The following is a 13,060-nucleotide window of genomic DNA, read 5'->3' as shown; positions in this document are numbered from 1 at the left end:
TATTATTTTCTAATGAATAAAACAATAGGTACATAGGAGAATAAATAGAGTACACAATAGAATAAAAAAGGAAAAGATTTAGGAAAATAAGGAATACATTCCCATAATCTTTCCATAATTATTCTAGGATTCTAACAAGGAAAAAGCCTAGAAAAAAGGAAAGAATTCCAACACTCCCCCTCAAGTTGGGACGTAAATATCAATGAGGCCCAACTTGCTAACGCAGAAAGTCGAAGTTTGGTCTGAGAAGCCCTTTGGTAAGAACATCAGCAACCTGTTGACTCGAAGGGATGTACGGAATGCATATGCTCCCACTGTCAAGTTTTTCTTTGATAAAATGTCGATCAATCTCAACATGTTTAGTTCTATCATGTTGAACAGGGTTGTTAGCAATACTAATAGCGGCTTTATTATCACAGAAAAGCTTCAATGGTGTCTCACATTCCTGATGAAGATCTGTCAAAACTTTCTGAAGCCAAATTTCCTCACATATTCCTAAACTCATAGCTCTATATTCAGCCTCAGCGCTGCTCCTGGCCACAACACTTTGCTTCTTACTCCTCCAAGTTACAAGATTGCCCCAAACAAAGGTACAATAACCAGAGGTAGATTTTCTGTCAACAACAGATCCTGCCCAATCCGAGTCAGTGTATGCCTCAATGGTCTTTCTGTCTGTTTTTCTAAACATCAGCCCTTTACCAGGTGTTGATTTTAAGTATCTCAAGATTCTGTTGACAGCTTTCATGTGTTCCTCATTAGGGGTCTGCATAAACTGGCTGACAACACTCACAGCAAAGGAAATATCAGGAACGAGTATGAGATAAGTAAATTAATTTACCCACGAGGCGTTGATACTGTTCTTTATCAACTGGAACTTGATCATCAGAGTTTCCTAGTTTGCAGTTGAATTCAATAGGAGTGTCAGTGGGACGACATCCTAACATACCTGTCTCGGTTAACAAATCAAGGATGTATTTTCTTTGAGATACGGAGATACCTTCTTTAGATCTGGCCACCTCCATTCCAAGGAAATATTTCAAATTTCCCAAATCCTTGATTTCAAACTCATCGCCCATTCTCTGCTTTAGTTGACTGATTTCTGCCTGATCATCTCCAGTCAAAACAATGTCATCCACATAAACTATTAGAACAGCAATCTTTCCTGTTTTGGAAACCTTTGTAAATAAAGTATGATCAGAGTGTCCCTGCCTGTACCCTTGGGACTTGACAAAGGTAGTGAATCTGTCAAACCATGCTCTGGGAGACTGTTTCAGACCATATATAGATTTCTGGAGTTTACACACATGCTGACCAAACTGGGCTTCAAATCCAGGCGGAGGGCTCATGTAGACTTCCTCTACGAGGTCTCCATTCAAAAAGGCATTCTTAACATCCAGCTGATATAAAGGCCAATCTTTGTTCACAGCAACAGATAACAGAACTCTAATAGTATTCAACTTAGCAACTGGAGAAAAAGTTTCTGAATAGTCAATACCATAGGTTTGAGTAAATCCCTTCGCAACTAACCTTGCCTTGTGTCTGTCAAGAGTACCATCAGCTTTGTATTTGAGAGAGAACACCCATTTGCATCCCACAGTTTTGTGTCCCTTAGGTAGAGTACAAATGTCCCAAGTACTATTCTTTTCAAGAGCTTTCATCTCTTCCATGACAGCATTCTTCCATTCAGGATACTTTAAAGCAGTGTAGATATCTTTTGGTATTATGGTAGAGTCAAGGCTTGCTGTAAAAGCTCTGAACTGAGGAGAGAGATTATCGTAGGAAACATAATTGCAAATGGGGTGTTTAGTACAAGACCTGGTGCCTTTTCTCAGAGCAATGGGAATGTCAAGAGAGGAATCATACTCATCTGATTTTCCTGTATGACCCTGTTCCGCTTCATTATTACGGGTTTCTATTCTGACCTCAATCTCATCACCACTGTCCTTTTCTTCCACGTTTTCAAGAACAGCAACATTAGACCTGTCATTCTCACTTATCATATTCTTAGTACAGGGTTCAGTAGGGTTTTCCATACCTTGATCTCGAGGAGGTTCAGAGTCTTGGACTGGAGCCGGCGGCTGACTAGTAGGGGAACCGACTTCCTTTTTGTGATTCCTCCTGTAGTACGTTTTCCAGGGGACTTGGTTTGTGGGTAGGACTATGGAATGAGGAATGATGTTAGACACAACACTAGGAGTGGGTTCGATGAATTCAAAGGTGTTGTTAGACTCTTCACTCACACTCTCCCCCTGAAGATGGCTAACGGGAAAGTAGGGTCGATCCTCACAGAAAGTAACATCCATAGTGACAAAGTATTTTCTGGATGGTGGGTGAAAACATTTATAACCACGCTGGTGAGGGAGATACCCAACAAACACACATGCCTGAGCCCGAGGGGTAAATTTGGTTTGATTAGGGCCAAAATTATGGACATAAGCGGTACACCCAAACACACGAAGAGGAACCTCAGAAACATGACGAGTCGATGGGTAGGACTCCTTAAGACAATCTAAGGGAGTTTGAAGATGAAGAATACGAGAAGGCATTCTATTGATTAAATGAGCTGCTGTAAGAATAGCATCTCCCCACAAGTATGAAGGAAGGGAAGTAGAAAGCATAAGGGAACGGGCTACTTCCAGAAGGTGACGGTTTTTTCGCTCGGCCACTCCATTTTGTTGAGGAGTGTAGGCGCACGAGTTTTGATGAACAATCCCCTTGGAAGCAAGAAATTCACTAAGGTTATGGTTTTGGAATTCCCGACCATTATCACTCCGAAGAATAGCAATTTTTTGATGGAATTGTGTTTCAATGGTGTGATAGAAATTTTGAAACATAGAGGAAACCTCAGATTTATCAGTGATAAGGTAGACCCAGGTAAGACGGGTATGATCATCAATGAAGGTTACGAACCACCGTTTTCCAGATGAGGTTGTTATCTTGGATGGTCCCCAGACATCACTATGAACAAGAGTGAAGGGTTGGGTTGGTTTGTATGGTTGTGAGGGAAAAGAGACTCGATGTTGTTTGGCCTGAATACACACATCACAAGATAAGGTAGTCATCTCAACTTTAGAGAAGAGATGTGGAAATAAATGTTTCATATATTGAAAATTAGGGTGGCCTAAACGAAAATGCCACAACATACAATCTTGTTCAGAAGTAGTGAAATAGGAAGATAAGAGACTAGTCCTAGGAATGCTACTAGAAGAGGTATCGTCATCAAGGAGGTAGAGTCCCCTACTATGCCGGGCAGTGCCAATCATCCTCCCCGAGCTCAAGTCCTGAAAAGAGACAGAATCAGGTAAGAATATTGCTTTGCAGTTTAACTCATGAGTGATCTTGCTTATCGAAAGCAAATTATAAGATAGTTTGGGCACATGCAAAACATTATGTAAGGAGAGCCCTGCACAAGGAGAAATCTTCCCCTTTCCAGCAATTGGGGCCAAGGAGCCATCTGCAATTCTAATTGTCTCGTTTCCAGCACAAGGAATGTAAGATACAAAATGTTCAGAGGACCCAGTCAAATGATCTGTGGCACCAGAATCCAGAATCCAGGGGTTCTTCCCATCAATACTAACAAGACCGAAGGAATGAGGTATACCTGATTGGACAATGGCACCTAAAGTGGCAAGACTGAGATCAGTTTGGTTTTTGTGTGGATCGGATTGTTGAGGAGGTTCAGCAGACTCACTCACATACGCCCGCCCTGTGTTCTGTTTGTCGTTGGAAGGGCGTTTCTTACTTCCTGGGGGACGACCATGTAACTTCCAACATTGTTCTTTGGTATGCCATTGTTTTTTGCAATGCTCGCAGACAGGAATTGGTTTTCCATTATGCTTGTCACTGCTACTGTTAGAAGATCTTGCACTAAAAGCAGCAGAGTCAATAGTAGGGGTTGCGGAAATATTCATAGCACTTTTGCGATCTTCCTCGAGGCGGATTTCAGAGCAAACTTCCATCAGGGAGGGAATCGGTCTTTGACCTAGTAGACGCCCTCGAACTACATCAAACTTAGGATTAAGACCATCAAGAAAGTCATAAATCCTGGCACTCTCTTCAATTCTCGAGTACTGTACACCATCAGTGGGATCACGCCGGACTAGTTCTCTGCATAGGTACATTTCTTGCCATATAAGAGAAAGTTTATTGAAAAAGGATGTGACATCCATGGTTCCTTGCTTGCATTCATGAACTTGCTTTCTCAGCGTGTATAGACGAGAGGCATTCTGACGTTTTCCGTAAAGTGTCTGGGTTGTGTCCCAAATATCCTTGGCTGTTGCAGCAAACAATAACGGCTTGCCAATTTGAGGTTCCATACTATTGATCAATATGGATCGAAGAATAGAGTCTTCTGCCTTCCAATATCGTTCATGTGGGTCGTCCGGTAGGGGGCGAGGTATTTCCCCTGTCAGAAAGCTAAATTTTTGTCGTCCTTCGAGGACCATCTTTACTGACTGAGACCATGAGAAATAGTTGTTGTCATTCAACTTTTCTCCTGAAATGATACATGGAAGACTAAGCCACAGTATTAGTCATATAAGGAGAGGATATATTAGGGAACGAGTTTACCGGATTCTCAGAATACATCGGTAGAGTGGATGTCGTCCCTAAGGTAGCCTCAAGTGCTGCTATCTGTTGTCGAAGCCCTTCCAATTGTTGATGAAATATTCCCGAGGAAGCTTGCACGTTACGGTTGGAATATGATGAAGATTCACCAACCTCAAATGTTGAGTGAATTTGAGAGTTTTTAACATCGGGATGGTAGCTAGGATCATTGGGTGGCTGGCCATACAGATTTGACGGCAGAAGCGGTGGTAGCCGATTGGAATTAGATGGAAAAACATAAATCGGGGCGTGGGAGAAATATAGGCCGCAGACGAAGAAAAGGGTTGGACAGATGGGATGGGTCGGGTCGACCTTTTGAGGGGAGAAAAACCAGGCGCGTGGTGGTCCGGGTGGCGGCGCGAACGACTGCGGTAATGACGAAAAATTATTTTCGGACGTTTTCTTTAGCCGACTTAATAATTCGTCCATGGCAGCACTCATCCGAGCATCGACGACAGTAGCTATGGTAGCACTAAAATTGATGGCTGTCCCTTTTGTTTGATTTTCATCAGTGGTTTGGTTTTTTTGGGTTTCTAGGGTGTTTTCATTGTCCCGCTCTGATACCATATTGAAAAGAGAGACAACGAGTTCACACCAATTTACGTGGAAACCCGAGTACCGGGAGAAAAACCATGATTGTTTGTTGTTATTATTTTCTAATGAATAAAGCAATAGGTACAAGGGAGAATAAATAGAGTACACAATGGAATAAAAAAGGAAAAGATTTAGGAAAATAAGGAATACATTCCCATAATTTTCCATAATTATTCTAGGATTCTAACAAGTAAAAAGCCTAGAAAAAAGGAAAGAATTCCAACAAAAAACAATACAACCTAACAACCTAACCCAACCCAACCCATATTTTACGAGTTAGGTTGGAAAATTAATCTGGGTTATTCGGGTTGCTAACCCAACCAACCAGAAAATATTAGTTGGGTTGAGAATGTCTCCCAACTCAACCCAACCTGTTTACACCTCCACTCATGAGGTAGAGCTTAAATAGCTTCGTGGGACCCAAGAAGTAGACTTAAAAGGATTAAGAGAAGAGCCTAGAAGAGAGCATAAAAGAGTAGTCATGAAGGGAGCTTAGGTAGTAGCTTAGTGGGATTAATGAGGTAGGCTCAAGAGTAGCTCAAAAAAGCCTATAAAGAGAGCTTAAGAGATGCACCTATGAGGGAGATCGGCTTTAGACAACTTCATGGGACCCATGAGGTAAGCTCAAGAGAAGTAAGCTCATAGGAGCTTGGATAAGCTTGGAGAGAGCTTAAGACAAGCTCAATAAAACCTAAGAGACTTTCCTAAAGAAGGACATAGGAAGAGGACCTACTAGCTATGGAACCTCATTAGAGTAGAAATATCTTCACCCCGAACACTTGCTTGTTCGACCCGAAATGTGGCGTGAAGCCAACGAATGTCATTTTCCTTTTAAACAACACATTAGCTGACCCTGACTATGGATCTTTTATCATGTGAACGACTTGAGTAATTTAAAACCTACACAGTAAAAAATACAAGAAACATACTTCCTTATATTAATACAGAGTAAGTTTAGGCTAAACGATACTTCTTTACAGACATCACACTAAGCAAAAGAAAGAAAAAGATCTTAATTGACTTAACCTTACATAGAACTATGTACATTAAATACAAAGATCTAGAACTAACCCTCAGCAATAAAACTATAAACAATTTGACATTGCAAACTAGAGGCAACAGTCAGGCTCTCGAATCACGACCTCTACTTGAAAAGTGGGAAAACATTTGGAAATAGTGAATTAAATAGCCAAGTGAATGACAATTTTGTTTAAAATATACTTTTAAAACATATATACTTTAAACTTTTTTTTATAAATCAATCGATAACTTAACAAAAGCATAAAAACTTATTCTATACGCAAGAAAAATTCAGTCAAGATAGCAGAGCACCTTCGTTCTTACTCTTATTTTATACCTTGATCAAACTAGCAGAGCACCTTTGGTCATGCTATTCACAATAATCTTGGTCAAGAGCACATTTGTCTTACTATTCTGCCAAGACTCATGGTAGCTGGCTAAGTAGTCAATAAAGCCCCATACCCCCTGGATTATGCACATTGATCACTGAGAACTTGGTATATAAAATTCCTTGGTTTTCTCTTTAAAACCATTCTTATTAAACTTATGTTTTTCATGTATATTTCTAAAACAGTAAATAATCTTATCTTAAAAACTCAAACTTGCTCATAAATCATTTCTTGGAAATCTCATAAATAAAATACACGCTTTGTTAAAACATTTAAATTAAACATACTCAAGTACTTTTCAAAACATGCTTGTAAATTAAGATATCATAAAAACTAAAGCTGAGTTAAATAGTAGCTGGTAAATCATACTTAGAAATTATTTTGTCACTCACAGACAATATATTAGACCCTTAGTTTGTAAATTTGTTGATCTCCCCTTGACCTAAAATAATGGGAAATAATTCCATTTATTTACCTTTAAACATAAAAACTTTACTTAGAAGTTTTCAAAATATCAAACACATCCATTTTGCATGGCTGGCGCACATGGGGTGGGCGGCAGAGGCTGCACGCATGGGCAGGGCAACCATGTGCTAACCTCGCAATGGGTGTTGCCTGCGTGCGACATACCCATCTCGCCTGGCCCTGGCGCGTAACGTCTGTCGTCTGCTTTCATGATCGTGTGCGTCCTTGCACATCTGTGCGTTCAACACCAGTCCAAAACACCACGTTAACATCTTTTAATCTAAAATCCATGCTCATCTCAGCTAACGTAACACATTTTCCGGCCAACAATCTCCACTACCAGAAACTCATTTTCGGCGATAACCTTAACCTCACTTTAAAGCTTAATATATTAAAATCCATTACTCAAATGAAAATACTTTTTTCTACAAATTTAGTTCAAATTTCTTAACATTCTTACCTCAAAATTGCAGCTAAAAAATCCTCGGAATTAGTTTTGTAGCCTCCTTGAAGTGAATACTGCTCAGATTTCTTCCGAGAATGACCTTTCTCTCTTCTTTCAACTCAAACTAAACCTTCCCTCTCTCGAATTCATCTGGCAGCCCCAACATAGAAAATAGACTCAATTTTAAACTTTTGAGACCAATTTCAGAAATAATGCACGAGTACTTTGGAAAAAAATTCAATATGAAGTGACCTATTTATACTTATCCCTGCATGAGTCTTTATCGACACCTCCTACTAGCCAAAATTTAACTAATTGAGCACATGAAACATGGAATCTAATTAACCAACTCCACCTCTTCATCATCTTGCCTAATCAAAATGCCAAAGTGTCTTACTGAAGCCAAAATGCCTTGCCAAACACCTACTAATCTCTCTTGACATGGCTGCTAACCTCACTTGACATGGTTATGACTTCCTCGCCTAGCCTCTCATCGCCAATCTAACATTTATGCAAGCCTCCTCGCCAAGTCCTATTGTTCAACTAATTTCTAAGAAAGCCTTCTTCTTGCCTTGCCACAACCAAAACGCCAATAGAGGATTTCTTAAACTTATTGGTCGCACACCACAACATCAATCTTGCCTCCTAGCAAGCCTCCTTCTCGCCCAAAATAACCTCTTTAGAGATTATTTTTTCATTTGGCCGTCCACCAAGGCCAAACGCCTAGGCCATGGAGTCAGCCAATTTTTTTTTCTTTTCAACCTAACTTCCCTTTAACATTTAAACCAAACCACCGTAGCTTTCCTTTCTTCTACCAAATATGATACACTTAAGCTCACTTCCCTGTCTTAACTTCACTTAAAACTAATCCTTTCAAGCTCTTCAAAAGATCCAAGTTCAATAGGGTTCGGGGTTTACAAGGAAGACCCTTTAAGGAGAGCCTAACCTCCCAAGAGGAGGAGGACTTACAAGGGAAAGCACTTTTAGGACAGTATCAAGAAGAGCTTAAAGGACCCACATAGGAAGATCTCTAAGTTATTGAATGTGAAACTGTTTAGATTCCGAACAGACAAGCATCATAAAGAGATCCATGAGAAGCCTTCATGGGTTTATCATAATGGTAGTGTAATTATTGATTAACTATTAGCTCGATGATTATTGAACTTTAAGAGGCGCAATGTTGACCCAAGTGTCAGTTACAAATCACCATATTATCTAAACGACCAAGGTCATTGGTCAAAGATACTCTTATATACGCCTAAAAATCCTATTACTTTCTTTATTGTTTATTTACTTAGCAGTAAGCATATCGCTGAATTGAGCGTTCAACTCCACATCCACTGTTACCTTTTTTTAACTTGTAGATACCCAGATGAATTTCTTCATAAAACAAATTTTACAGTTGATCCATTTTTTAACATCAACAATTAGGATTCAAGTTATCTTATATGGCCATATAATGACATGATTATAGAGATAGTTGACACAAAGGTTTTTTGATTTTGTTGTCTTTCAAATGTGGTGGGGCAAGCTAGGTTCTATATGTGGTTCTTAGGTCGAGGTATTATTTCGTTTGGCACAATCTTTCTAAAAGTTAGGTTCTTTGATCTTAAAGGCCAAAGAAGAAGTTGGGTCGAAGGTCCAACTGATACCTATTTGGGCAAAGTAGACTTGTCTACCTCAAAGACCAAAACCGATGAGTGTTGGGCTCAATGGTCCAACTTTCCTCCCTTGGTCTCAATCATGATTCTATCTTTGTTTCAATTGGCCAATGTGTCACGTCCCACCTCAAGATCACTTCACATGATTATTATGGAGGTAGACCGCCTAGACACTCTATGCTTATCTCGTCGTGAGATAACACATTGAACGTCTAGTAAGCGGTTTTAACCCAAAAATTAATCTTAATGCAACTTGATTCTTACATTTTCCTTAACATGCTTTCTTAAGTACAAAAACTACGAAAATAACGCTTCCAATCGCCTAGCGCAACTTCACACTAAAACGTCTGGCTAACGCCTTAATGCGTAGCAGCTCGCCTTACCCTTTTGAACTTGGCTTCAATGTTTTAGGAAAGGAAAACTTAACACATAAGTCAAATACTTAGTAAGTTCTGTTTTGGAAAACATTTTGGGGAATACATTACAATCAACAAATTCATTTTCATAAATAGACTCTTAATGATGTTTTCTCATTAGATAAATGGTAGGGATAACACGGTTGTGGCTTAAATTGTATTATCCAGTATGTGACGTACCACCCGTATAAGTGTTTCTTTTAGATGATAAGACTTACAAGCATAAGAACCTAATTCATTTTCGTCTTGAATTCAATTCATTGCCTAATAAACATGGTTTTAAGAATGCACATGCATAACCTTTTAGATCGATAATAAGACTTACAACCACAAAACCAACCTTTTTTTTAAAAAAAATATGTTTTTTAAATTTCAAATATCTCTTGAACTGGCTGGAATTAAGAATTTTAACCTAGAAAAAAATGCATAACCTCTTTCGGCTCACGAAACTTTAATTGATCCTACAAGATTAGGTAATAAAAAAGAAGTTTCCATATTGTGACATATTTATCAAAGGTGAGTAGGTCAGCAAGTCAAGTGGTTTTTCAATCTATGACTCAACAAATTAATCACCCTCACCCAACCAATTGGGTTATAGAAAGTTAATATTTCATTTTTTCTTCTAAAAAAACTAATACTTAAAATACAATGAAATTGAAAAAGAGAGCAAACAAACAAAATAGGTATTTGATAAGAGAAATAAAGCAGGAAATACAAAAGTGTTCCATTTCAAACAAAAATCTTGAATAGAATAAGAGACAACAATTTATTTTTAACGTACCAACTCTTTTACTCTGTGGAAATTTCTTCTAAAGAACTCTTATGCCATCCTACAAAAGATTGCAGAGTGTAAGGAATTACATTCAGTCCAAGGTAAAAAGTCTTCAAAATCAAAAGAAGAAAAAAGAGAGTATGTACCAAGAAATTTGAAATAGACAAAGAATTTGGGTTTGATTTTGCGATGATCATGTGTAGAGGTGAAGTTGAATGATGAAAGTGAAGTGGAAAATTTAGGACAAAGAAGATGAGGGAATGGATGAAAATGGAGGCACTGCTAGTTTGAAAGTTGCCAAACTGAAACAAAGCAGTGGCGTGATCGAGGATACTGAAGATACGGTCAAGAGATAGAAGGAGGAAGAGAGCCACACCATGAAAATTAGGGCAAAGAAGAAGAATAATTTGTTGACAGTTCCGACACTACCAATAATGTGTTGACAGTTCCACGAACAACTCCTGACGCTCTCGTCATGCTTTGGGAGGTGCTACAAATCTCGATGCTCTAATATATACATCGGAAGATGTCCTATCTTCCAACACCATTTCTCCTGACAATGTGAAGCTTAGTCGAGAGATCCATAATTTCTTGTAGTGAACATTGGATCTTGATGTTTCATTATAACACACTTGTACATAAAACAATATGCCACTTTGAATGTAATCATCTCAGCTATGACAAATAATAAAAAAAATTAGGAAGAGGTTGTCGAGATAAAAGGAATATGTGTAAAGATTATCCCCTAGCTTATTTCACATCTACTAATATTATAGATAATTGAAACCATATAAACTATCTCCTTATCATGGGTAGTAATTAAACTATATTCAAAATTAAAAACATTATGCCCGTAGGCAATATAAAAAAAAAAAAAAAGTATAAGAGCAAAAAAATAAGAGTATATACATAAAAGAGTTTGATGAAAATTAAACAAGATGTTTAACTTTAGCATATCCGATAAAATTATGAGGATAATGTGCCCTTAAAGCCAAATATCATTTGTAGCATGTGAATAAAGCAAAAAAGATTAATAATAACAATAAAGATAATTGTCATATATTTATAGATCTCAAATCTCACATGATATAAGAAAAATGAAAAGGGTCATAATATCAATTAGTTTAAATTTTGAAAAGGAAAGAAAGAAAAGAACAAGATTAATAAGGTGGGATTGAAGAGTTATTAGCTGTCTATGTCCATCACCAACCACTCCAAAAACAAGTTTTTTTTTTTTTTTTTTTTTTGCTCTCTTTTTCTTTTATTTTTTATTTTGGGTTATTAGCTAATGGGGTCCATTATTAAAAGGAAAAGAAAACAAAGAAGAGTTGAATAATGGTGGTGGTGACATCAAATCAAACAAAAACATTTTACATAAAGGCATGGGATTAGCTATAGTCACAATATATTAGAGTGGACTAACTTAGTGTTGGCCAGCTATGTAATTAATCTTAAAGACAAATCTAATCCCAATCTTTTTAATTATAGCCTACGTGAGAAGTTGCTCTTAATCTTTCTCTTTCAACCTCTTTTTTTTTTTTTTTTTTGGACAAAAGTAACTTTAAATTGATAAAAGGTAATTAAAGAGAAAAATAAATTGATAAAAAGTAATTAAAGAGAGATGGAAGATTGAAGCATGTTGAGTGGATACTTTAGACTTAATATTTTAAAAATGAATTTCCTTTTATTAAAAAAAGTTGTCACTTTTGTCCACTTATATTAATTTAAAGTACATATACTCGACTAAAAAAGATAGAAGTTTTAATCGTATAGTCTTAAATATTGTTGAAAGTAAAAATAAAATGAAGTAAAAGAAATTGTCGCTTTCATTTCTTTTTATAAGAATTAAATTATTTGTGTTTAGATCCAACCATTCAATACGTAGTTATAGTTTTTTTTCTAGTTGAAGAAGGGATACATGTGGATTTCAAACCTTCAATCTTTCAACAAAATCCTAAACTTAAATGTGGTGGAGTTAGGTTTACTTTATCATTTTATTCCATTAAACTTCCTCTTCTTTTCAATTCTAACACATATTTAATATTTACATGCCAGCTTAAATGTAGGGATGGTATTTAAAAATTAGTTTAAATTATATCGTGTTTTATCTTAGCAATTCAACTATTAAAAACGTATGTATTAGTTTCTTATTGTTAACACTTTAACGTAATGATGACGTGTTTTTTCTATGAATAACTAGGTTGTCAAATAAGATAATCACTCATAACAATTTGAGGTTTAATCTTTAATTAAATATTAGATGGTAAATTGAAGTTTTATCGAAGAACTCAAAAAGTAACTGATTGTCATCATTTTGACATGTTATTTTCTACCTTATTTTCTCAACTTACTTTGCTAGATGCAATTCATTCACATATAAATTTTTTAGTGTCTCAAGGTTCCTTCTAATTCTTTCTTCTTCTTTTTTGCGGGATAGGAGGTGCATATTCGCTGTGAGAATATTTGTCTGTAATTTCGTAGAGTTTATTTAATTCATGTGTTGTACTTATTTAAATTTTCTAGTTTATTTTTACGTTGTTATGGATGTTAACACCAATATGTCAGTTGTTTTTTATTCTACCCAATGTCATTCTTCTAATTTACTTCGATATTTCATTTTAAAAATAAATAAATAAGTAAAGGGTGGGGAGATGTTAGATATTTAATTATTTTTTTTTGGAGAAAAAAAAACT

This window comes from Cucumis sativus, chromosome 1 (genome assembly GCF_000004075.3).
Source record: "Cucumis sativus cultivar 9930 chromosome 1, Cucumber_9930_V3, whole genome shotgun sequence".
NCBI classification, from domain to species: Eukaryota; Viridiplantae; Streptophyta; class Magnoliopsida; order Cucurbitales; family Cucurbitaceae; genus Cucumis; species Cucumis sativus.
The sequence above is the reverse complement of the archived record's forward strand: the minus strand, read 5'-3'. Positions refer to the sequence as shown.